Source organism: Trachypithecus francoisi, unplaced genomic scaffold (assembly GCF_009764315.1).
Source record: "Trachypithecus francoisi isolate TF-2019V2 unplaced genomic scaffold, Tfra_2.0 Lachesis_group8, whole genome shotgun sequence".
Lineage (NCBI taxonomy): Eukaryota > Metazoa > Chordata > Mammalia > Primates > Cercopithecidae > Trachypithecus > Trachypithecus francoisi.
Genome location: NW_022681473.1, coordinates 16,316,762 through 16,343,816, shown reverse-complemented (window position 1 = coordinate 16,343,816; position 27,055 = coordinate 16,316,762). Strand labels below are relative to the sequence as shown.

General features: G+C 38.4%; 1 long non-coding RNA gene across 1 annotated transcript in view; it reads right to left on the bottom strand.

Moving 5' to 3' along the window:
• Nucleotides 1-9,752: 9,752 nt before the first annotated feature.
• The window catches only part of LOC117080817, a 49,428-nt gene continuing 32,125 nt past the window's right edge, over nucleotides 9,753-27,055 (bottom strand). Inside the window, exons 2-3 of the long non-coding RNA XR_004435965.1 lie at nucleotides 11,179-11,323; nucleotides 9,753-10,049 (exon numbers count right to left, since the gene is read on the bottom strand). This is a non-coding gene — a long non-coding RNA (uncharacterized LOC117080817). The remainder of the gene's footprint in view (nucleotides 10,050-11,178; nucleotides 11,324-27,055) is intronic.

Sequence of the window (27,055 nt, the reverse complement as noted above, 5' to 3'; positions counted from 1 at the left end):
AATACTGACAGAAATGTTAGGAGAAATGAATAAATCCACAACTAAAGATGGAAATTTCAACATTGTTCTCTAAAAATTGATAGAACAAGTCAATAAAATATCAGTATTGATATAAAAGACTTAGACAACACTATCAAAACAAACATTATCATTTGTAGAACACTTCAATGAGTAGCAGAAAACACAATTGTTTTTAAATACACTTAGAATACTAGCCAAAATAGATTATATTTGATCTCAGTAAAAAGCCTCAATAAATTTAAAAGAATCCAAGCCATGGAAAGTATGTTCTCTAACTCAATGTAACTGAATGAGAGACCAATGATAAATAGAAAGCTCTCTGGAAAATTCCTAAATAGTCTGAAAATAAATAAAATAATTCTAAATAATCTGAGTGAAAAAAAGGAGCAAAAATAACTAGATAAATTATTCTTAATGGATGGAAGATGAAAACACAACGAATCAAAAATTAGTGGAAACCCAGTAAAGCAGCACTTAGAGGGAAGTTTGTAACACTAACCACCACCATTAGAAAAGGAATATTTCTTAAATGACTCTCGGCCAGAATTACTCTGATGCCAAACTCATACAAAGACATTACATGAAAAGAAGATGACAGATACCACACTTTGTTCTCTCCTAAGTGAAACTTCGTTCCAACCAACTGCACTGTTCCTTTCTCTTTGCCTCTGTACATCTTCTTACTCCAACCTGGAATGTCTTTTCTGTTAACTGTGAATAATCACTAACTTCTTGCATGAAATTTTTACCCACCACTGTAGCAGACAATCATCCATCCTTCTTCTAAATTTCTGCAGCATGTTTTGCCTTGAACAAAGCAAATGATACTTTGAACTGCAGGTTTTCTTTATTCTTTTCTCTTTTTTAAACACATTTAAGTATGAAGATTATTTTCTATTTTAAGATATTTAATTGGCAAATAAATATTGTGTCTATTCAAGATGTATAATGCAATGATTTGATATATGTATACATTGTGTAACAATTACTGCAATCAAATTAATGAACCTATCCATCTCACTCAGGCTGTACATGAGATCCCCAGAACTTAGTCATATTGGAACTTAAAGTTTGAACTTGGACAAACATCTCCCCATTTTTTCTGCACCCAGCGCCCAGAAACCACAGTTTTACTTTGCTTCTGTGAGTTGGACTTTATTAAAATTTCACATATAAATAAGATTATACAGTTTTTGTCTTTCTGTGACTGGCTAAATATACTTATCATAATGTCTTCCAAACATTCATGTTGTCACAAATGACAGAATTTTCCTCCTTTCAAAGTCTGTATGTATTATATTGTGTATATGTGTCACATTTTCTTTCTTCATTCAAACACTGAAGGACACCTAGGTTGATTCCATATCTTAGCTATTGTGAATAATGCTGCAATGAACCTGGGAGTGCAGATATCTCTTCGATACACTGATTTCAGTTTCTTGAGATTTATACCAGAAGTAGGATTGTTAGATCATATGGTAATTCTATTTTTAGTGTTTTGAGAAACCTCCATACTGTCTTCCATAATGGCCGTACTAATTAATATTCTCACCAACAGTGTAAAATTGTTTTCTTTGCTCCACATCTTGGCCAACACTTGTTACATTTCATCTTTTTGATAACTGTTATTCTAACAGATGTTGTCTTTTATCTTTTTGATACTAGTCATTCTAACAGTGATGATATTTGTTTGTAGTTTTTAGTTGTTTTCCAAGATGATTAGTAATGTTGAACAATTTTTCATATATCTGTTAGCCATTTGTACATCTTCTTTCGAAAAATGTTTACTCAAGTTTTTGGGCATCTTTAATGGAGATATGTGTTTTCTTGCCACTGAGTCGAGTTCCTTATACGTTTTGGATATTATTTGCTTATCAAATGTATGATGTGCAAATATTCTCTCTCAATCTGTGGGTTGTGTCTTCACTCTGTTAATTTTTTGCTTTACTATGCAGAAGCTTTTAGTTTTATGCAATCTCATTTGTCTATTTTTGCTGTGGCTACTGTTGCTATGTTTCTGGGGTCACATCTAAAGACATCATTGTTAAGATCAATGTCGTGGATGTTTTCCCCTGTGTTTTATTCTATTAGTTTTACAGTTTCAGGTCTTACATATAAGTTTTAATCTACTTTAAATTATTTTTGTATATGGTATAAGGTCCAATTTCTTTCTTCTATGTGTGGATATCCAATTTTCCCAAAAACATTTATCGAAGAGACCCTCCTTTCCCCATTGCGTGTTCCTGGCATCTTTGTCAAAAATCAGTTGGTCATAAATGTGTGGATTTATTTCTGGGCTCTCTATTCTGTTTCACTCGTCTATGTGTCTATTTTTATTCGAGAACCATGTTATTTTGATTACTATATCTTTGTCATTTTGAAGTCAGGTAGTGTGATGCCTCCACTTTCATTCTCTCTACTCCAGATTGCTTTGTCTATTTGGCATCTTTTGTGATTTCATATGAACTTTAGAACTTTTTTCCATGTATCTGAAAAATGCCATTGAAAATTTGAGGAGCATTGCATTGCATCTGTAGATTGATTTGTGTAGTATAGACATTTTAACAATATTAATTCTTCCAATTTAAAAACATAGGTACCTTTCTATTTACTTGCATCTCTTTTAATTTATTTCATCAATATATTTCCATTTTCATTGTAGAGATCTTACACCTCCTTGGGTAAATTTACTCCTCAGTATTTTTTGATGCTATTGTAAATGGGATTATTTTCTTAGTTTATTTTTCAGATAGTTCATTGTTAGTGTATAGAAACACTCTTGATTTTTGCATACTGGTTTTGTATCCTCCAACTTTACTGAATTTATTTACTAGTTCAACAGTTTTTGGTGAGGTCTTTAGGATTTTCTATAAACAAGATAATGTTGTCAGCAAACAAACAATTTCACTTCTTCCTTTCCTTTATTCATGCCTCATTTCTTTTTCTTCCCTACATTTTTGGCTAGGATTCTAGTATTATGTTGAATAAAGAGATGAAAGGGACATCCCCATCCTGCTCCTGATCTTAGAGAAAAACTTAATTTTCAACCATTAAGTATGATATTTGTTCTGAGTTTTTCATGTATGGCCTTTATTGTTTTGAGGTAAATTTCTTCTATATCTGATTTGCTTAGAGTTCTTGTCATGAAAATATGTTGAATTTTGTCAAATGCCTTTACTGCATCTATTGAGATAATCAAATGGTGTTTTACTTCTACTTTAATATAATATATTACATTTATGGATTTATATATGTTGAAACATTCTTGCACCCCAGGAATAAAGCCAACTTAACCTTAATTTTTTTTTTTTTTTTTTTTTTTAGGCGGAGTCTCGCTCTGTCGCCCGGACTGGAGTGCAGTGGTTGGATCTCAGCTCACTGCAAGCTCTGCCTCCTGGCTTTACGCCATTCTCCTGCCTCAGCCTCCCGAGTAGCTGGGACTACAGGCACCCGCCACCTCGCCCGGCTAGTTTTCGTATTTTTAGTAGAGACGGGGTTTCACCGTGTTAGCCAGGATGGTCTCGATCTCCTGACCTCATGATCCGCCCGTCTCGGCCTCCCAAAGTGCTGGGATTACAGGCTTGAGCCACCGCGCCCGGCCACCTTAATGATTTTTTAATGTGCTGTGAATTTAGTTTGCTAGTAGTTTGTCAACAGTTTTTGCCTCTATCTTCATCAGGAATGTCGGCCTGTAATTTTCTTTTCTTGTAGTGCCTCTGTCTGGCTTTGTATTAGGATAGTGCTGGCTTCATAAAATGTTTTACAAGTATTCCCTCCTTTTCAACTTATTTTCAATCTCTATCAGGTACAGTATAGAAGTATATTATGTTCACCTGGAAAGGATAGTAGTATACATTAAGTTTTGCTGCAGGGATATTCTAAATTTCTTCTTCTCGTATATAGTACACTTTGAAACACGCTTGATTTTCTGGGCATTCTGCAAGAAATCATCATGCTAGTGAAAGGAAAAGTTGCCTGAACTAAAAATACACTCCAACTTCTGAGATGTTGCAAATAGTTCGACTAGTTACTCAAATATCTGGAAAAAATGACTGGAAGATATGAGACAAAGAAACCTGGATAAGAAGTATGTGGATATAACTATGGGTATGTGCACAATGGGTGCAGACCGTTTTGTCTCATCTCAATGTCAATAAATATCACCCCCCTGTGGAAGTCATTGAACAGGTAGACAAGATGACTTAACCAGTTGATGGCAACCATTCTTTTTCCTCAACCACCTCAGTGCTAACACAGTGGATTCATGAACAGCATAACCATGGTGGCAGGGATAGAAGCTACACAGAAACACAACGGCATGGGCTGTCCCCTGCCAAGGTTGATCAAACAACCTCACTAATGCTGTTGATGTTACTGTTGCTGGATGTTCACCTTGTAATAGAAAGGATTGATTCTGGGCCATCAATATAATCCCATCCCTTGACTACCCCATCCCCTGAGCCACAAGTGTTAAGTTGATCATATCAGACTCCTTCTACATCACAAGAAGCAAGGTTTGGATCTCACTGGGATTAACAAAATTTTTAGATATGAATTTGCCCTTCCAGTCTATGATGCTGTGTAAGTCCACTTTCACACTGCTATAAAGAACTGCCTAAAACTGGGTAATTTATTAAAGACAGCAGTTTAATTAACTCAGTTCGGCATGGCTGAGGAGGCGTCAGGGAACTTACAACCATGGTGAAAAAGGAAGCAAACAGGCCCTTGTTCACATGGTGGCAGAAGAGAGAAGTGCTGAGCAAAGGGAGAAAAGCTCCTTATGAAACCATCAGATCTCGTGAGAACTCAGTCACTATCACAGGAACATCATGAGAGTAAGAACCCCCAAGATTCAATTACCTCCCACCAGGTTCCTCTCACTACTTGTGGGGATTATGGAAACTACAATTCAAGATGAGATTTGGGCGGGGACACAGCCAAACTACATCATTTTAGCCCTGGCCCTTCCCAAATCTCATGGCCTCACATTTCAAAACATAATCATGCCCTTCCAACAGTCCTCCAAAGTCTTAACTCATTCCAGCCTTAACCCAAAAGTCCAAGTCTAAAGTCTCATCTGAGACAAGGCAAGCCTCTTTCACCTATGAGCCTGTAAAATCAAAAGCAAGTTAGTTACTTCCTAGATACAATGGGGGCACAGGCATCCGGTAAATACACCCAGTCAAAAGAGGATAAATTGTACAAAGCAAATGGGCTACAGGCCCCATGCATGTCTGAATTGCAATAGGCCTGTCATTAAACCTTAAAGTTCCAAAACGATCCTTTGACTCCATATCTCACATCCAGGTCATGCTGATGCAAGAGGTGGGCTCTCATGATTTAGGCAGCTCTGCTTCTGGGACTTTGCCGGGTATAGCTCCCCTCCTGGCTGCTTTCATGGGCTGGCATTTCATGTCTGTAGCTTTTCCAGGCACATGGTGTAAGCCGTCGGTGAATCTACTATTCTGGCATCTGGAGGATGGTGGCCCTCTTCTCACAGCTCCACTAGGCAGTGCACCACTGAGGATTCTGTATGGGGGCTCCAACCCCATGTTTCCCTTCCTCATTGCCCTAACAGAGCTTCTCCATGAGGGCTCTGTCCTTACAGCAAACGTCTCTCTGGACATCCAGGCATTTCCATTCATCCTCTGAAATCCAGGCAAGTGGTTCCCAAACCTCAATTCTTGACTTCTGTGTGTCTGCAGGCCCAATACCATGTGTAAACCACCAAGGCTTGGGGCTTGTACCCTCTGAAGCAATGGTCTGAGCTGTATATTGGCCCCTTTTGGCCATGGTTCGAACAGTTGTAATACAGGACATCATGTCCTGAGGCTGCACAGAGCAGGATGTCCTGGGACCCAAGCCATGAAACCATTTTTCCCTCTTAAGTCTCCTGGCCAGTGATGGGAGGGGCTGCTGTAAAGGTCTCTGATATGACCTGGAGACATTTTCCCTATTGTCTTGGCAATTAATACTTGGCTCCATGTTACTTATGCAAATTTCTGCAGTGGGCTTAAACTTCCCCCAGAAAATGGGCTTTTCGTTTCTATCGCATTGTTGGGCTGCAAATTTTCCAAACTTGTATGCTTTGCTCCCTCTTGAACGCTTTGCTGCTTACAAATTTCTTCCACCAGATACCCTAAATCATCTCTCTTAAATTCAAAGTTCCACAGATCTCTAAGTCAGGGACAAAATGCCGCTGATCTCTGCTGAAGCCCAGCAAGAGTCACCTTTGCTATAGTGCCCAAGACGTTCCTCGTCGCCTTAGTCTGGACTTCACTGTTCATATCACTGTCAGCATTCTGGGTAAAGCCATTCAACAAATCTCTAGGAAGTTCCAAACTTTCCCACATTTTCCTGTCTTCTTCTGAGCCCTCCAACCTGGTCCAACCTCTGCCTGTTACCAGTTTCAAAGTTGCTTCCATAGTTTGGGTATCCTTATAGCAGCACCCCACACCACCAGTACCAAATTACTGTATTCATTTATTCTCACACTGCTAATAAAGACATACCCAAGACTGAGTAATTTATAAAGGAAAGATAACACGTCCTTCTTCACATGGTGGCAGGAGAGAAAAGTGCCAAGCAAAGGGGAAAATGCCCCTTATAAAGCCATCAATCTCATGAGAACTCACTCACTGTCATGAGAACATCATGAGAGTAACTGCTCCCATGATTCAGCTACCTCCCACTGGGTCCCTCCCATGACATGTGGGGATTCTTGGAACTACCATTCAAGATGAGATTTGGGTGGGGACACAGCCAAACTATGTCAGATGCTTTGTCTATATTATACTTTGAAATCTCACAGACTGTCTAATATATTATCATAGGATTCCATCTAACATTATCTCAGACCAAGGGACATAGTTTACCGTGAGAAAAGAACAATAAGCATATGACCATAAAATCAACATGGCTTCCTTCATGCCACATTACCTAGAAGCTACTAGCCAACTGAATGTTGGAATGGCCTTGTGAGTGGTGCTAGAGTACACTTTGCAGAAGACACCTAGCATGATCGGTACACTGTTTTCCTGTATGTTCTACATGTTTTATTTCCTAAATCTCTCTTCAGAAACACCAACGATAGGATACACTTCCTCTCACTGACATTTACAATGGAACTAAGTTTTGTTTGTACATATGTCTAAGTGTGAATGCATGTGCATATGACTGCTGTCATCTCCCTGAACACTGGAATCCCTGATATTTTAACTGAACTCTTGTCATTGTGGACCTCACAAATATACACAATAAATCATATGACACAGGTCTCTATTAGTCATAACTCTTTCTGAGGATTGGATCTTTATTAGAGTAAACTATGTATTCCCTCCTCCCTACACTGACTGTCATAATTTTTTGTACAAACAGAAAAAAAACCCTAATTATATATATAGTTTTTTTCAAATACCAGTTTTTAAAAGTTTTGTAGCATATTATTGTCAGCTGCATCAGGAAGATAAACAAAGAATGGGACACACCAGTTAAAGTGGTCAGCTATCAGTTAATCTAAGCCTTAGTTTTCTTGTTCTATAAAATAGAAAGGATAATAGTATCTGTGTTACACTATTATAACAATAATTAAAGGAGGGAACTTATGTAAAAATCCTAGTTTGTTGCCAAATAGCAAGTTGTCAATAAGTGTTAGCGATCATCAAAGTTAATTCAATTAGAAAAGAAGTAGAAAAACCAGAGCTGGAAGAAACTTTGCAAAACATGTTTAGCATCATGGTCAAATCCCGGCTCTGCCATTTAACAAACAAATACTTTGCTCTCTCTTTGCCACATTTTCCTTAATTTCAAGTGGATATAATTGTTTGGTTTAAGTCATATAACACATTTGAAGTATTTAAAAAATATATTTTAATCATAAAATAATTTCGGCTATCATGATCAATATTTTTGGCTTATTTGCAAATGAGAAAACCACCACCCAGCGTAGTTATGAGTAGCCCAAAATCACAAAGCAAGTTACTCGCATTTTTGGAACTAGAACCCATTCCTTCTGATTCCCGTCCTAGTGCAAAAAATCTGGAAACTTTCTAAGATCCCAGGAACAGAAAACTGAAATAAAGTCTAGATTCAGCTGTCTTTGAAACCTCGTCAATGACAAGAAAAGACCAACAGGTGGCAGCACGTCCACATGCAAAGAGGTCAGCTGTATTGATTTCCTGTCAGCAAATTATTTCCTCTTCCTGCTGAAATGTAACACAAAACCTGACACTCAGCCGTTAATGTTAATAACTTGACCAAGCCACAGTATCTCCTCTTCTTGTGTGATCTTCTAATATCCTAATTACGAACTTTGTTACTAACTCAGAACACAATGTCTCACAACAGCCTTGCTCCTGAAATCCTTGTTAGTTGATTTGCAGAACCAAAAACAACCTTGACAAATTTAAAAAGCATCATTGCACCTAGCATTTACCGATTAAATCATTCTAGTGTTTATCAAGTAGCAAATGTTACCTTATGTTTTGTAGGTAGTTCACAAGGGAAAGTTAAGATGTCTCATCTCCACCCTGACAGCCTCCTCCCACCCAAAACAAATCTTTGAAATAAAAGGAAACTAGGATTGCTCATTCTGAAGTTAGAACCACAAGTGAGTGTAAAATAATTGGGAACAACAATACACAAAGTCGCTTTTGAAAGATCTGTTTTATTACACCGGATGGCAATAAGAGTAAATTATTTCCTTATCTAAATTAGAGCAGATCCATTAGAAGAGGAGTTTGCTGAATGGAACCACAAGAAAAAAAAAAAAAAAACCCTCTGAAAACACAGTAAGGAGTAAGCAGAAAATGGAGTAGTGGAGTAGGGAACTCTGCAGTGTCAATCTTATGGCAGCCAAGCCAGATGCCACTAATATTCCCTACCCATGTGATGTTCACCAACCAAGCTTCAAATGAGCATATGGCACCCCCACCATAAAACCTCTCCCCAGGAAGCCAGAATGAATCAGGCCCATGTGAGTGTCCCTGCCTAAGAAAAATACATTTCTAATGATACCTGGCACTCCACTTTTAAGTTTCATTCTCTTGAGAGCTTTGAGGGACTTTTAGGTATCATTTTGGATATTCTTTGGCTGAATTCAGTACCCATATATCCAACTGCCCTTGAGACCAAGATTCTGTACTTGAAAACCTAATTAGATCCTGGACCAGATTTCTCCAACGTAAATATTTTTTCAGATCTCTTGGCAACCGCAACGCTTCCTCACATGACACCTAAAGTCTGTGGGACTTACCTTTCATACATCAACTTATCTGCTTTGGGCATATTCAGTTTTCTTACAAATATGCTCTTATTTTTGTCCTCTGCCAGGATGGAAATAAAGGTCACTCATCTACTTCATAGACTTTATGATGGCTGCTAATTTGCCATCTAGTCTCTTTCTCAGCCTTATAGGCAATCAGACAACTGGATGATATCAGAAAGAATATCAAAGTCAATTGGGTAAGTATGTTCCAGGAGGAACCAAATTTGCTGTAATATTGTTTTAAGCCAAATACAATGACAACTGAAAATGTCACACTTTTTTTCCCCAGTTCAAATGTGACTTGCTATGTACAACTCCTTCCTTCCATTTGCCAAGACAGTGAAAGGTGACTGATCTCACTGATTTCACACAAAGCGTTTCTTTCTAGTTAAGTATACCTGGGTGATTGATGTATTTATGGTCACATGAAATATTCAGCTGACAGACACACCAGAGATTATGGAATCCAACCTTTTATTTTGCAAATAGAGAAATGAAAATTTCACACAAGCAACCTGACTCATGGTCATGCAGCTATTTGGTGGCAGAGCTTTAGGCTGACTGCCATGCCATGGTGGCCACTGGTGCCATGATAAAAATAACCTCAATAAAAATAATATTGAGATTTTATTTAGGGTAGAATTGACCCCAACTTAAACTAGATGAAAATCCACTGACATTTCCAGGTTCCAAAGTGGATTTATGGTCAAAAGAATCTATGTGTCTCCATTTGAAGTTTCTGTGAAAGTCCCTGGTGCTCCCACTGAAAAACATACGCAAACACTTGAGTCACCTCGAGCCTGTCAACATGTGACACGCCATGATTAAAATAGCATTACTTTAGCTTAAGCTTTTATCCACCTGTTACATTTGGAATGCAAATACACCTGTGAGATATGTTGCCAGTCGGTCAACACTTGAATAACTCTTCAAAGTAAAAGAACTTCTTTATCTCTAAAGAGCTATTTGTGAATTCGTTGACTTCTTTGATAATGCATTTAAAGAGTTCCTGCTCTTGTAAGAGACTGTGCTAATAATTAGAAATGAATAAGACAGGACTTCTGTTTTCACAGATTTCACAGTGTATCAGGTGAGAGAATGATTTAATAGGATGTGATGTGTCATAGCAGTTTTGTAAAAACATGGTCTTGTGGCTGCAGAGGGCTGGAAACTAATTTTATTTAATGAAAATGGGATAGAAAAGAATTAGGGAAGTTTCTTAGAGCAATCCACAGAAGGCATTGATGGGAGGATATTAGAAAAATATGCAGGTATTCTATATCTAAGGGGAATGAGGAGAAAAGAGTGAGAAAGAGGAGAATCAAAAGCCAGATATCTGGCTTGCTTAAAGCCTGACTTTCTCAATTGCCATTTGATCTAGTCCAGCTAGATCTAAGACACTTTAGATGAGTTGAAAAAATATATATATAGACTTTTTACTGTATCACATTCTAGAGTGAATACAAAACTAACATAATGCATCAATACAAAGGGTTGAACAACTGAAATGACTCGTGAGACTCCACAGAGTACAGTCTTAATAAAGGTAAAGGATATTATTAAGCCAGGGGAAAAAAGCACAGAAAACCACAGAAAGGTCCAAGACTTTCAGACCCAGCTTCCAGGATAATTTCTCAGTTGATTAGGATGTGATTTTCATCTGAATCATGAACTACCAAGATACTTGAGCTCTGGAGAACCACAGTCTTGTCCAAGGAGTGGTTTTTTATATGTGTCTGGTCTCATAACCAAAATTGGGCTGCATGACAAAACTGAACAGAAGAAACGAAGAGAAAATAGTAGAAACTAGATAAAAAACACCAATCTGGATTTTTGTTGTTGTTGTTGCTGTTTTAACGAACAAAGCTAATAAACTACTACAGATCGCTTACCTGGCCTGTCTCAGGTCCTAGTACAGGAATATTTATCACCAGTCAGTTGAGTTTATTCTGATTTGGCTAAGGCTCCAGCAGTGTCTCCAGGAATCTCTGGAAAGAAGTCAGTCCTCCCTCTAGACAACAATGGCTCCAGGCATCCCTGGAAATAAACATAAGATTGCAATAGATCAGCTGAGATTAATCTTGTATTTATGTATATAACAACACTTCCTCAAACCAGAAGACAATTAAGAATTAAAACAATGATAGAAACAGCATATCTGGCTCCTTTTCCACTCCTCATCTGTACCTTCCCCCCCATTCAAATATTTCCCTTTCAGCCTTTATCAGGACTCAGAAGGTGTCTGAAATCTTCTTGAACTCCAGCTTCAATTGAGACTGATTCCTGCTCTTTCTCCTGGAGCCAGTTAGTTGTGAGAATCACCGATACCCAACTCATGGCTGACTACTCTCATGTCTGTTGCTGGAGTTAGTGAGTTCTCTCTCCAGCCTCAGCAACTATGCTGCTCTCAGGTACATAAGGGATGTAACTGTTTCTGTCCCTGCCACAGATGAAACCTTTTGACCTTCTGCAATGGTTAAGACTGGACACTCTAAGCCTTGGCTGCCCATGTGGCATTGGCCTCATATCAAGCTTTGGAGCCTACTTGCATAAATTGCTTTCTACCCAGATTGCAGGATTTGCATGGTGAACTCTCCAGCAGTAGAAATGGAAAGGACTTTGAGTCAAGGGAGGAACATAGAGCAGGCAGCACAAAGACACACAGATCCAGAGGTATCTGGGATATTTTGCAAGCCTTCTCCTAAGGGCTCCATTAAAATTGCTGCTTCTCTAAAAGACTGACTCACTGTCCTAGAAACAATGTATATCAGGGTGGACTACAACTAGGATTTGGATGACAGTTTAACAATTCAGGTCCTGACTTGAAAAACTACTATAGCATGTCATTCTTCAGCACGTCATTTTCCAACCACAAAAACAATAATGCTTAGAAGCTCATAAGCAAGTAAGCTGAGTTTTTAATTGAGCAATATAGTCAGGACTCATTAAACAAGGTTGGGAATTATCCCTATGCCAGGAAGCCAAATGCTACTTGAATGTAAACATGACTTGGGAACACAGAAAGTGAATCTCATGTACAACAGGATGCAGAACTGAGACGCAAACTTCAAGGAGGGCCCTGAAAGTGTTAATGAATGAATGCCATCTCCACCACAGCCAACCTGGGTGCGTGTTGGAGACCGCATGACCCAGGTTTCCTCCCACACAGCACAAAAAGGAGTCAGAGTCACGCAGTGATTTACATTCACCCTCTAATCGGGAAGCCCAGAAAACATGGACTAAATCCCAGTACAGTGGAGTCAGAGATTAAGATCTAGTGGCTGCTTTCCTCTTTATTTCATTTCCCGTTCATAGCAAAGAATCTGGTCATGGAGAGGGAAGCTAAATTCTAATTCTAATAAATTTACTCTTAAACAAAACTCTTTCCCAGCCCAGGGTTTTTGCAGGGACGATAATGTATTCAGCCAGGCTCTGCCCAGCAGCAATTCCAGAATCAGCAGGGATAAACTCACAATTCAATAAAAGGCTACAGAAGCAAACTAGGCATGGGTGTCACTCCACAGGAATACATAAAGATTGATCATGGTGAGACTGTGATGAACAAAAACAGTCCTCATATCTAGATATACAGCTTTTTCTCTTCAGCTCCCGAGTCCAGGCAAAGCATTTAGCCATGGTCAATTTAGTGCTATGCCTTCTTTTTCTCTCTCCAAAGAGAAAGGTCAGAAGTGGGATGAACAGATCCTTGCAAGAAAATCAGAGTGGAAAATAAACTGCCCTCTCCGGGGAGTTGAAACCAGAAAATGTACGACATCTAAGCTGCTCATCAAATGGAGGGGAGAAATACCAAAAGACAAGAGAGATCAGGGAAGATATGGCAGAAATGAGAAGAAAAAATTTTCTTAAGTGGAAAAGTGAGTGTCTCCTGTAAGTTGCGAGTGCTAGAAAATAACAGAGGACGGGTGGAAAATAGGCACTCTGAATTTGAATTTAATAGGCTTTTGGTAAATTGTAAAAAACAGTTTCTTCCTTTGAAAATATTTTTAGAAAAGCAAGATATTCACCAAAGACATATGGATGCCCATTAACAGATCAAAATGTGTTGCAACAAAGTGGTGATTTAAAAGGCATCATGTTTGAGTCTACCAAAATGGCGAGTGGCAGCAGGGGACCGACAGAGATGCTGCCATCCTTGCGGTTCTCAATCCCAGTCCTAAGAGGTTCCTTACTCTAACAGAACTTCTGTGCTGCATGACTGCATGGCTAATTTGCAGCCTCTATCCCCCCAGCTAAAAATGTCTAGACAGGGAGGCTCCTGACACAAATACAGATACTAAATGATTAACATGAAATTCATCTTTACATCAGTGGCAGGATAATGGAAGTTTATAGGAAGAAAAGGCCCGTTGTCATTGGCAGTTTGTGAGGATAAGCACATCATATTTTAAGGTTTAGGGTTTTTAGACACATACTCCCTTAGAATACTGAGGACCTGGGGGCAATCTTGCCAGACTTCCTCTGCAGGCATCTTTAATTTTCTTGTATCATAAATTTTTATCTTACATTCTATACAAGGGGGAATCACTGAGCTGGTGAGTGAGCCTAACCATTTGCCTATAAGTATGAGGTTTTGTTGCTTTATAGTCAGTGCAAATATGATAACTCATATAACCTCTCTTATGAACCTCTCTTTTTCTCTTTTTGGGTAGGGGGATTATTTTTTAAATGGCCTTAAAAAGAAAGCCAACTTCTGGTATTGGAGATGGAAACAAAGAATAATAAAGAGTAAAAGTAATGGTTCTCATATTGAGAACAAAAGATTTGCTATAATATAAAAATGGAAAATCAAATTTAGCAAAAGCTTGTACCTACAAGTTGAATAAGTTCAAATGCTGCCTACACAGAAATAGGAGATGAATTTAATGGAACTATTTCAGGAGCATTGCCAACGCTGAAAAAGCTACTTGTCAAGTGAGAAAGATACAACAGTAGTGAAATCTGAAAAGGTGGTTTACTTTTCATGCCAGGATTAGTACAGGAAAACAAATGCTTCTTAGTAGAAATGTACTTCAGGACAAAGTCAGAAACTTGGCAATACACATTCTTAAATTATAAATAGTAAAATGTTCTAGTGAGCTTGCCCATTCCAAGTTTACTATTGAGTAGAAGTTTACCACTGAGTTGGTAAGATCGTTTTCAGGGCTCTTTTCCCTTGCTTAATATAATTGTAATCAAACAAAGAACGTTGACTGACTTTCCCGATTTATCAGATATTTTTGTTTTTTATGTTTTTCCTGAACTGAAAAACCAAACGGGCTCACAGCAGAGGAGATTAGAAACCAAAATAAATGCTCAACACAGACAGCATGTATCTATAGTAGATGGAAGTGCTTTGGCTCACAAATATCCCCAGGAGAGATGAGCTGCTGGGATAAAGCAGGTAAAAACTGACTCATCTTCTTTAGGACAATGCTGAAGTCTTCATGTTAAGCTGGACTTGTTTCACCATTTAGGAAAATCCCCATGATACCAAGAGAGAACGAGAACTTACTGAGGGTATATTCACAGCATAAAAAAAGGAAAGAATAATAATGCCAGTATTTTTTTCATGTATTAAAACATGTATCCCAGATAAAACGTGTATCCCATAATTTAAAGTAAAATAAATAAATAAAATTAAATAAAAATGCTTCAACGATGCCACATGAAATAAATTTTAGTAGTCTTTATTTTAGTAACTTTATCCATTACTTTAGTCATATATTTATAGAAATACTAATGCCCAAAGAACAAACTGAAAAATAGAGAACAGAAAGTTCCCAGAAAAAGAAATGTAACTGCAGCTCTAAACTTATGAAAAGATACTCATCCCTTTCATACAATGAAAATTAAGACTACACAGAAATAACATTTCTCACCTCTTTGGTAAAAATTCAAAAGTTGAATAATACACCAGCTTCTAGGGAAACTAGAGAAATAGGCACTCTCTCACATTGCTAATGAATGTGCAGTATGTTTCAACTTCTAAAGAATGCAATCGTGTAATATCTATCAAAATTATAAGTGCAAAATATCCATTGTTCTTTATCCATTGACAGATGAATGGATAAAGAAAATATGGTATATACATACGACAGAATATTAGCCTTAAGAAAAAGAAATCCTGCCATTTGTGGCAACATGGTTATACATTAAGCAAAATGAGTCAGATACAGAAAGACACTGTATGATTTCACTTATATGTGGAATCTAAAATAGTCAAATTCACAGAAGCAGAGGGTAGAATGGTGGTTGCCAAGAGCTGGGGAGAGGGGAGAATGAGGAGTGATGGTTAAAGGGACAAAGTTTCAGTTATACAGGAGAATTTAATACTGGAGATCCAATGTGTAGCATAGTGCCTATAGCAAACAATGCTGTATTGTATACTTTAAAATGAAAAGGGGGTAGATTTTACGTTATGTTATTATTTTATCTTACCACAAAATAATAATAAAGAGAGCAGAAGGAAACTTAGGGAGGTGATGGATATAATTATGGCCTGGATGATTGTGATGGTTTCATGGGTGTGCGCTTTTATTCCAAACTTTATTGAGATGAATACATTAAATATACACAGCTTTCTATATGGCAATAATGCCTTGAGAAACGGTTTAAAAAATACAAATGAATTTACATTTTGACTTTGGTGTCTCACTACTGGGACTTTATCTGATAGATATTCCTGCATATGTTCAAAATGACTTTTGTTAGTTATCCACTGCAGCATTGTTTAAAGGAGAAAAAATCAGAAGGTTCCCAAATGTGCATTCATGAGAGACTGATAGATGGATTGCAATTAAAAATGAATGAAGAAGCTCTCTGCATATTGATCTGGAAAGATGCCCAGGATATATTAATAAAAGCAAAGCAAAGGATTATGAGCATACTGTGTTGCCTTTATATAAGAAAGAGACGGGGCCGGGACCAACAACTAAATTCATGCTTATATTTACATCAAATAAACACTGGACAGATACTAAAGGAAGTAACAGAAGTTGTTGCTGGGACAGCCAGGTGAGAAGGGCTCCCTGACAGAGCTTCCAATCAGCCTGCGCACTAGGAGGAATAAGCACTGGATACAGTCACAGAAGTTTGTGCCATTTGCAGCCCCACCTCTTTCTGTGTGGAACCGGGGATTCAAGCTGACAGGCAGGAAGCACACTAGCAGTAACTCTGGCCTTGCAGAGATTCTCTGTTCTCCTTTTTTTCCTTTTCTCCAGGAAAACCCTGCCTTACTCACCCTTAAAATTGTCTGCAAGCCTAAATTTTCTTGGCCATGGGACAAGGACCCCATCTTTAGCTGAACTAAGGAAAAGTCCTACATCATTTTCAATATGAGGTTTGGGGGATGGGATAGAGTAGATAAGAATAGAAGTAGAAATGAGGTTTCTACAAGTCTATAGTATTTACCTGTCTGAATATATATCTTTCAAAATAAATAAATGAAAGCCTAAAAAAAGGTCACTTAAATTTTTTAGTAGGTTACTAAAAGAGAAAGTGCCATTTATGAGAGAAATTATGGGGAACATAAGTCAGAAAGTTTTTGTGGAGGTCCCACTGATATTTAAGTGGACAAGGTCCATGGATGGATCTGAAGGTGTCTATTGAACCTTGGAATTGAACACAAAGTGTTAGATCTCTTTCCATATGTGCATATTTCCAGGGGAATTATCTATAGCTCTCATCAGATCATCAAAGAACCCCATAATGCAAAACAAGTTACAAAATTAAAAATTTAAGAAAGTCTCTAGACTTACTCTTCATGAATATCAAGATACTTTATGACTTGGTTGTTATAAATATAAGGTCTGGATTCAAGAGACCTGGGATTACTATCAAACTTCACCACTTACTAGTCGTTTGTCCCTGGGCAATTTATTCTATTCAAACTTTCTAGCCTCGCTTTTCTTATCTGCAATAGAAAGAAAATAGTAATATCTACTTCACATGATACTGTAAGGATTAAACTAAATAATGCATGTAAAGTGCTTAGCAAAATGCCAGACACGTAATACGCACTCAAAAAATAGTGCCTACTATAATCATTCAACTTAATATCAGTACTGTGCTCACATAGCAAGTTTTGAAAGAGGTCAGATAATACATTGAGTTTTGGACCTGTTAAATTTGAGGTGCCTGGAGATACCTAAGTGAAGATATCCAACTGAGAGCTGGATTTAAAGGCCTGGGATGCTAAAAAGTGCTCTGCCATGTTATTACATTTTTGTTTTGTCTACAGTCACTCTCTTGATTATCTCTTCTAGTTTCATGCCTTTCAAAATCACCTATGTGCTGATGATTCACAAATTTATATGTCCAGCTCAGACCTGTCCCTTAAAGTCAGACTCCAAATACCTACTCAACAAATAATTATTGGATGTTTTATAGGCATCTCAAAATTAATATGTGCAAAAACCAACTTCTAATCTTCCTCTCAACCTAATGCACCTAAAGCCTTCCACATCTTAATAGTGATTCCATTTTTCTAGTTAATCCAAAAATTTTGAAGACATCCTTGATTTTTCTTTGTTTCTTCTACCCCATATCGAATCCATGCTATTTAGTGGTTCTACTACAAAATATATCCATATCTAATTATTTCTCCCTCTCTCTCTTGCTGATACCCAATCCCAAGCTACTAATATCTCTCTCACTAGACTTATCGTGACAGTATCCTAACTGGTTTATTTGCTTCTACTTTTCTCCTAGAATAGTAGAGAGAGTCGATTCTCAGCACAGCAAACAAATGATTCTTGAAATCAGACCAGGTACCTCCTGTGCTCAAGGGCTCAAGGGAAAAAACCAAGATCCTTTTCCAAGATCAAGGCCCTACTCCTTTATTTCTTTAGCCTCATTTACAGATTTTCTCCTCACCAGACAGTACCTTCCAACTCTAGTGATCTCCGTCCTGTGCCTCTAACATATACCAGAAACAGTACTACCTTCTCACTGGAATTCTCTTCTTTCAGATATCCAACCACATGGCTCACTTCTTGACCTTCTTAGCTTTTGCTTAAATGTCATCTCAGTGAGACGTTCTCTGTTCAAACCATCTTAAATTGCACTCCCTGCTCTACCTGTATCCTCCTTCCTCCTTTATTTCTTTCTAAATTTATCACTAGTTAATGTGCTGTATAGTTTACTTAGTTATGTTATTTATTATCTGACATCCCTTCCTGAATAGAAACTCCAGAAAGTTGGATAATTTTGTCTATTTTTTTTTTTTCCTTCTCACTCCTCCCTCCAGCCCCACTGTTTTTCCCTCAGTACCTAGAATAGTGCCTGGCACATGGTAGGTATTCAATAAATATTCATTTATATTTTTAATTGCTTTAACTAATTTCTTGTAGTGTACTCGTTCTTCCTCTGAGCTTGGAATAAATTTTACTGGGATAGGTTAAAAGACTGAGATTCATAACTCTGAGTCAAACCCAAATGTTCCTTTCCAATCAGTATCTATTCACGGTCCAGGAGCCAGAGTACCTCATGGCTTGTCTAACTCAGAGAGGTCACTTCACCTATAAAGAGAACATCCTGCAAAGTTGGATGATGGGTAGGAAAAAACAGTTATGGTATTTTTTTCAGGAGTCTGAGTCCCTGATCTTTGAAGTCTCCTCAAGATTCCTCTTAATGGTGTTAATCAAATCTTCCTAGCAGAACTCCTGGCCGTTCCTGCTAAATTCATTGACTAATCAAAAGAATTTTCATCACTTCTTCTCCCTTCCAACTCTCAACTCAATATAAGCTAATTTGGAAAGAGAGATTATAAGGTGGAGTGGTGGATAGAAGGTACTCTCTTAAGCCTAACAGTAGGAAAACTCTGAGGTCTAGCTTGCTTTAAACACCTGGCTATATTGACCTGTCTATAAATGGACTTGGCAAAAGTCAGTTTAAAACTTTCAAAACTTTCTGCACCTCTTCTTGTAACACACACTATCATCACCAACTGAACCAAAGTGAGACCTTGGAGACAGGGAAGAACACAGTTCTTGTTCTCCTGACTGTGCTTATAGAAGAGGCCAGGACATCACCAGCTAAGGAAGCCAGTAAGGTGAGACCCAACTAAGTTGACAATAAAGTTACCATAACAGACAGGGAAGCCAGAGGGCTATCATGTAAATCCAAGAGACTTCTCTCATTCCATTCATCATAAATTCTCATTAAGCCCCTTCCTCATATTTCTAGAGGCCAATCTGGAGAGGCGTATGGAGAAGAGGCATCTGAAATACAGAGTTTTTGAGATCAACAGTGCAATTGCATTTAACAAATTGAACTCAGTGTAGTAGCCCCTGCTACTCAGAATTATGTGGACTCATAATAAAGATGAAATTAATTATAGAAAAAAATAAAAGTACAGATTATTTGCATATCTAAGTGTAATACACATGAGTTTCCCTCCCTGTTACATTTGTAATTTACAGTCTAATACCAACAGCCTGTATTTCTCAGAGGGATCCTGATGGATCTTCTGTCTGAGTCTACTTTGCCAGGCTAGCTTCTCCATCCCTGAGGCTTGGTGAATTGTCCTGGCTATAGTTCTTTTACTCATCCAATCATTCACTCATTTTTCTTCCAATCATTAAAATTGAGACAAAGTGAGAAGAGTCCACTTAGAGACAGAAGTGCTGGCGCCAGCCCTCACAACCACCAACTGTTACCTGTTCTGTGACTTGGAGAAGTCCCTTATCTGTGAAACAGATATAATATAACCAGCCTCAAAGTACTGGCATTTGTTTTAAATAAGATATAAATATGAAAGATTCTAGTTTGAGATAAGCCTGGGCAATATGGTGAGGCCCCTGTCTCTATAAAAGAGAAAGAGAGAAAGTAAAAGAGAGAAAAAAGAAAGAAAGAAAGAAAGAAAGAAAAAAAGAAAGAAAGAAAGAAAGAAAGAAAAGAAAGAAAAGAAAAGAAAGAAAAAGAAAGAGAAAGAGAGGGAGAGAGGGAGGGAGGGAAGGGAGGAAGGAAGGAAGGAAGGAAGGAAGGAAAGAAAGAAAAAGAAAGAAAGAGAGAAAGAGAGGGAGAGCGGGAGGGAGGGAGGGAAGGAAGGAAGGGAGGGAGAGAAGGAGAAGGGGAAGGGAAGGGAGGGAGAAAGGAAAGAAAGAAAGAGAGAGAAAGAAAGATCTCCACCCATTTCAAAGACCTTTGTAAAGTTAAGGCATTGTTACTATAAATACTAAAAAATAATCACCAACTCATTGATCACTACATGCCACAGTAGCGCGCAGACTTGAACAAGACACATTCCCTGCCTTGAACTTTTTATAATCCAGTAGTGCCTCAGGTGCAACTGATTTTCTGTCTAGGTTCTGCTCTGGCTGATCAGAAATCAGTTTATTTCATGCTGGGAAAGTTTAGGCAGGAAAATCATAAGGGTTGGCTCCAATATCTTCTCCTGAAATGAGTCACTTGATCATCTACAATTCCCTGATCCATGAAAGCAGCACCTGCACAGAGCTATTTCCTCATGTTCCAGGTAAACAAGAAATAGAACACAGATAGACACACACACTGCCAGACAAGGTTAGGGATGAAATGAATCTTGCAGAGAGCATGTGCCTCTCCAAACTCACACCTTAGAAATTTCTAGTATGCTCCAAAGTGCAAAGCAGAATATTTTAAAATTCCCTTGTACAGTGTTTTTAATATTGTACATAAATCTCCCAGCTCATTTACCTCATTATCCCACTCTATATATGTCTAGTGGGAAATTGAAGTAATCAAACAAATAATGAACACTTCAAAATTTGCTACTGAGGGGCCTGGAATCATCCAGAGAAGCTACTGACGTTAGGCAAAATGAATAGAAAACAGTTCATCTCTCCACCTCATTTTGTTGAAAAATACACACACACACACACACACACACACACTCATGTATTTATATATAATTTTAGATTATTATAATATACATTTTAAATTAAGCATGAGAACATGCCCCTCAGGGCCCCATTGTGCCTGGGTAGAGAGACAGGGAGTTCAAAGGAAGTAATATGTGAATTAGGGAGAACCTAACTTACATCACTGCACACTTGAAACATGTTATGTTCAAGGGTCCAACTCCCTTATGTCATTCTAAATATTCATCTAGAAAAACAGAAAAAAAGCTGTTAAAAAATATTTGCAAAAATGTAAATGTGTGTGTGTGCACGCATGCGCACATGTGCATCGTTTTTCTCTCCTCCTTCCACTCCTAAGGTGAAATCAAGTTCAAAGATATTACCTTTCTTGAAGGGATAAAAGAAGAGGAAACAGACAAGGAGTTTCTCTCCCAAGACTCTGCAGGAGGAGGAGATAATTGAGCATCTTCTCTATAATAAGACATGCAAACAATTAGGGGCCATGATCTGATGCCAAGGTAGGAGAAGCTGTGGGGCTGTTTCTATTCTGAGCCTATATCTTAGAGAGGGCATGGTTCTTTGGTTTCACACCAAAGTCAAAATAAGACAACAATGAGTCTCAGAGAACACCAGAGCTCTAATTAAATGTAAAAGGTTGATTCAGGGAGCGAGATAGTGGCCTTCCTTTTAGAAAGTCTTTTAAATTTCTTTAATTCTTACTCCAAATGCTATCCATCTAAATTAAGTCTTACTTTGAGATTACACAAAGAAATAAATACATTCTTACAAGCTAGTAACTTGGATAACTGAAGTGTGCAAATAATGCCCGATACAGTATGACCTCTGCTATGTAGCCAATGATAGAAATAGCTAAAAGTAACTGAGCCTCTTCTACACAGTTTGCATTGAGTATAACATTTATTCATTCATTAAAAAAAAGTCTTGGACATGAAGTATGGTTCTAAAAATTTAGAGAGAGAGAGAAGTTCAGCTAATGATAAGATGCTATGAAGAAAATGAAATAGAGAAATAGGCCAGAGACAAATGAGTGGGACAGATACTATATTACATATTAGAGTGGAGTGTCAAATGATGAGATGCAGAAGTTCCCCAGAACCCAAGCATAGCCCATTCCACACAGAAGGCACAGACGTGAAAATGACTGGAATCAAGACAGAGCTTGATTTGTGTGAATAATTGAAAGAAAGTTCTGTGTAGATGTTGTTTTCCCCATTTCATAGACAGGTAAGTTGAGGTTCACGAAGTTTAAATAACTTACTCAAAGTTACTTTAAAAGCACGTGCCACTGCTGAGATTTCTTTTATTTTACTTTTTGGAAAAGTAAATTATTCACATATTCTCCAAAGCACTGTAATATGTTACTCATTGGGAAGTCTCCTCACTTCTCCTTTGTTCCTGTCCACACCATTCCATCTCTCATCACCCTTCCCTTGCATGAACTAAAAATGGCTTAGCTTTAGCTGCTTGAGTATCATTCAAATGCTTACACAAATACAAGCAAATACAGTATTATACTATATCCCCCCTTCCTTAGCCAAATACAGTATACTATACATAGTGTACTGAATTTTACTTGTTTTATTTAAAAATATATCCTAGACACATTTCCTTGACAGTGTCCAGAGTTTCTCATTTTACCACATACTACTTTCTTGTTGAAGTGAACAATAGTTTACATGATCAATCCTGTACTGATGGAAATCTAGCTGATTCCTAGGTGTTTGCTAGTATAAACAATGGATAACCTTGTACGTATTCCATTTTGCATTGGAAAGCTCACTGCCTCAGAGGAACTGATAAAATTTGCTTTATTCCCTTCCTTTGTGGTAGTAAACTTTTACTACTACTAGTCCTTCATGAGGTATTTCCTCAAAAACCCATCAGAAAAGTGTTTTATAAACTTTTGGATTTTTGCCCATATGATTGGTTTGAAATGGTGTCTCTGTGTTGGTCTTAATTGTGGCAGCTCCTTTCTATTTATTTATTTATTTATTTATTTATATTTATTTATTTACTTTTATTTTTATTTTTATTTTTTGAGACAGACCCCTTGGCTCACCGCAACCTCTGTCTCCCAGGCTCAAGTGATCCTTCCACCTCGGCCTCCAGTAGCTGGAACTGCAGGCACATGCCACCATGTTCAGCTAATTATTTGTATTTTGGTAGAGGCAAGGTTTCACCATGTTGCCCAAGCTGATCTCAAATTCCTGGGTTCAAGCAATCCGCCCACCTTGGCCTCCCAAAGTGCTGATTACAGGGCGAGCTGCCACGCCAGCGGCTCTTTTTATATTAAGAAAATTAACCTTTCGTCTAGGATATGAATTGCAATTTTGTCCCTCAATTTGATATTTTATGTATAGTATGGGGAGATTTTGTTCTTTTGTTTTGGTTTATATGACATAGAAGACTTTCTTTTGCGTTTCATTATGTGTTTGTTCTTTAACGTGATGAAATTAATCAATCCTTTTATAGCATGTTGATTTTTTATGTTATAGTTACAAAGTCTCTCTTCAACTCAAGATTATAAAAAACTTACCTATGTATTACCCAAGCAATATTTTTTTCTGAGATAGAGTCTCATTCTGTGGCCCAGGCTGGAGTACAGTGGCACAATCTCAGTTGACTGCAACCTCTGCCTCCAGGGTTCAAGTGATTCTCTTGTCTCAGTCTCCCAAGTAGCTGGGATTACAGGTGCCTGTCACCACACCTGGCTCTTTTGTGTGTGTGTGTGTATTTTTAGTAGAGATGGGGTTTCACCATGTTTGCCAGACTGGTCTCGAACTCCTGACCTCAAGTGATCCACCCACCTTGACCTCCCAAGGTGCTGGAATTACAGGAGTGAGCCACCATGCCCAACCTGGAGTTTGTCTTTGTGTACAGTAATGAGGTATAGATATAACTTCCAATAACTGCAGTATGAATTCAGATCTGCCTGTGCTGTCTGGCTATACCCTAAAGTGAGGCAGTAGCCTCAAAAAGAAATCCACCCAAATTCTAACATATGTATCTAACCTATTCAAAGTCAGCTTGGTAGCACTAAGTATCAGAGGTTTCTTGGGAGGCTGTTCTTGGCAGGTTGTTGTGGGAAACCTTCATTCTTCTCTAGCCTGCCCTAAGGGATAGGAACCCACAAGACTGGGGTGTGTATTAGAGGCCAGTGAAGAAGGGACGCCAATGAAGAAGGGACTAAGTAACTACTCCAAGCATCCTTCTTCCCTATAAAGCATGAGACGGTGTGCTTGAAAGGCCCGCCTTCCAACAGAAAATCTGTCCTTTGGTCATGTCTTAGGACCTTACTAGCTGTGAGATTTTGACAAGCCACCCCATTCCCATAGGTCTTAGTTACACCAACTCTAGTGGGAAAGAGTTTAGATCCTTTCTGTTTTGATATCGTTTTGATATTCTTAGCACTGGTGGTTACTTATGGTCTACAATGATCCAGCCAGAACTTGAATCCAGAGATAGGTCTACTATTTTATCCATTTGTAGCTATAATAATAATAATAATAGCATAACCATTTACTGAATACCAGTCAATGTTATAAGCAGCTTTCATGTATAAACATATTTAACACTTACAACAATACTAGGAGGTGGATACCATTGTTACTCTCATTTTGTTGATGGGACAGTAAGGTACAAAGTTTTCAAAACCCAGCCAACAAGAGAGAAAGTATGATGGAAGAAAAAGCAAGAAAAGAAAAACACAGCAATATACTCAATTGGAGTAAAATGCCTTTCTTTTACAAATTTTACAAAAACATATGTTCATGTGAGCACATTGCTGGGGTCTCTCCCAGGGTCTTGGAAGGCAGTAATCCAAGTAAGGGGCTTCCCAGCAAGTCTGCTTCTAAAGGAAGGACTCTTAGGAAAGATACTTGTTTAGAGATTTAAATAATGAGAAAGCAGTAAGTTGTGTAAAAATATAGAGAAAGCATGTTTTGGAGGAGTGACTTATCAGTGAATGAATTAGAGATGTTTGAGGCATTAAAAGAAAGCCATTGTGTAAGGAAAATAGCTTCACTAGCTACTTCACCTTTTGAATAAACTCAAGAACACAAAGGTGTTAGAAACTCAATGTGTAACTTTTGCCTGGAGACTCATGTATAACTGCAATGACCTTAAAGGAACACTTGAGATCAACTAATAATGATCGCTGAATTTCTTACAATGCTTCATGGATCCCCAGAGACTAGGGGCAGACGCATTTATACAGAGGCTGAGTAAGCAGGATTCAAGCTCCTCACTGCAGCCTCTTCACTACATTTTTCACGTATCTGTTTCATACCTTGGAATCTTCATAAGAATTTATTTAAACCAAAAACTCCATCGTTGAGAAAAGTTAAAAACCCCTGAACCCCTGAACTCCATCACTGGATCTGGGTGGATACTGAAGCTTAGAAAGGGTGAATGGCTTGCCAAAGCCACAGTTAGGTAGAGACACAGCCATTACAAAACCTCCATCCTATGACTCTCAATCAGAGGCTCTTTCTAGCATTCCCAACCCTAATCATGCCTAAGCCTAGTCTCCAATACATTTTCTTTCATGCAGGTACTATTCTGTTAAAAAACAGGGTGGTTGGTAGATGATTTCCATCCATTTGTAGTCTCTAACCATCTATAAGACAAAGAGATAGAGATCTGTACAACTTTCTCAGGGTAAGGCATTCTCTGTTTGCCTCAGTGGAAGCTGGAAAGGAATAAGTGAATATTTTGCAGGTATAATTGTACCAAATGGAGCTTCTACTAGAAATATTACTTATTGAGGCCAGGTGTAGTGGCTCATACCAGTAATCCCAGCACTTTGGGAGGCCGAGGCAGATGGATCACTTAAGGTCAGAAGTTTGAGACCAGCCTGGCCAACATGGTTAGATCTCATCTCTACTAAAAACACACAAAAAATTAGCTGGATGTGGTGATGCACACCTGTAGTTCCAGCTACTCGGGAGGCTGAGGCAGGAGAATTGTTTGAACCTAGGAGACAGAAGTTGCAGTGAGCCAAGACTGTGCCACTGCACTGCAGCCTGAGTGACAGAGTGACAGTCTGTCAAAAAAGAAAAGAAAAGAAAAGAAAAGAAAGAGAGAGAGAGAGAGAAGGAAGGAAGGAAGGAAGGAAGGAAAGAAAAAAGAAAGAAAGGAAGGAAGGAAGGAAGGAAGAGAAATATTACTTATTGGAAGCTCCACAACAGAATTAAGGAGAGATGCTTGTGGTTGGAGTGATAAAACTAGATGTCAAGCACCTCTCCTCTCCATTCGCACCACCCCCATTCTTTTTCAAGTCCTCATCACCTCTCACCTTAATCCATTGCACAAACCTCTGACTGTTCTCTCTGCCTCCAGTTCTTCCCCCATTCCAATCTGCTCTCCACAGTCTTGCCCAATTCGTCACCTTTCATGTAACACTCATTAAAAACACTCTCCACAGTCTGGGGCTCTCTTGCCAAATAAAACTGTAGAAATCACAAAATCTCACCAGGTGTGGTGGCTCATGCCTGTAATCCCAGCACTTTGGGATTACAGCACTTTGGGAGGCCGAGGTGGATGGATCACCAGAGGTTGGGGGTTTGAGACCAGCCTGACCAACAAGGAGAAACCCCATCTCTACTAAAAATACAAAATTAGCAGGGTGTGGTGGCACATGCCTGTAGTCGCAGCTACTCGGGAGGCTGAGGTGGGAGAACTGCTTGAACCTGGGAGGCGGAGGTTGTGGTGAGCCAAGATCACACCATTGCACTCCAGCCTGGGCAACAAGACCAAAACTCTGTCAAGAAAAGAAAGAGAGAGAGGAAAGAAAAGGAAAGAAGGAAAGAAGGAAAGGAAGGAAGGAAGGAAGGAAGGAAAAGAAAGAGGTTACAAAATCTCTAAGAATATTAAAATCCAATTACCTAAACTTGGCATTCAAAGCTTT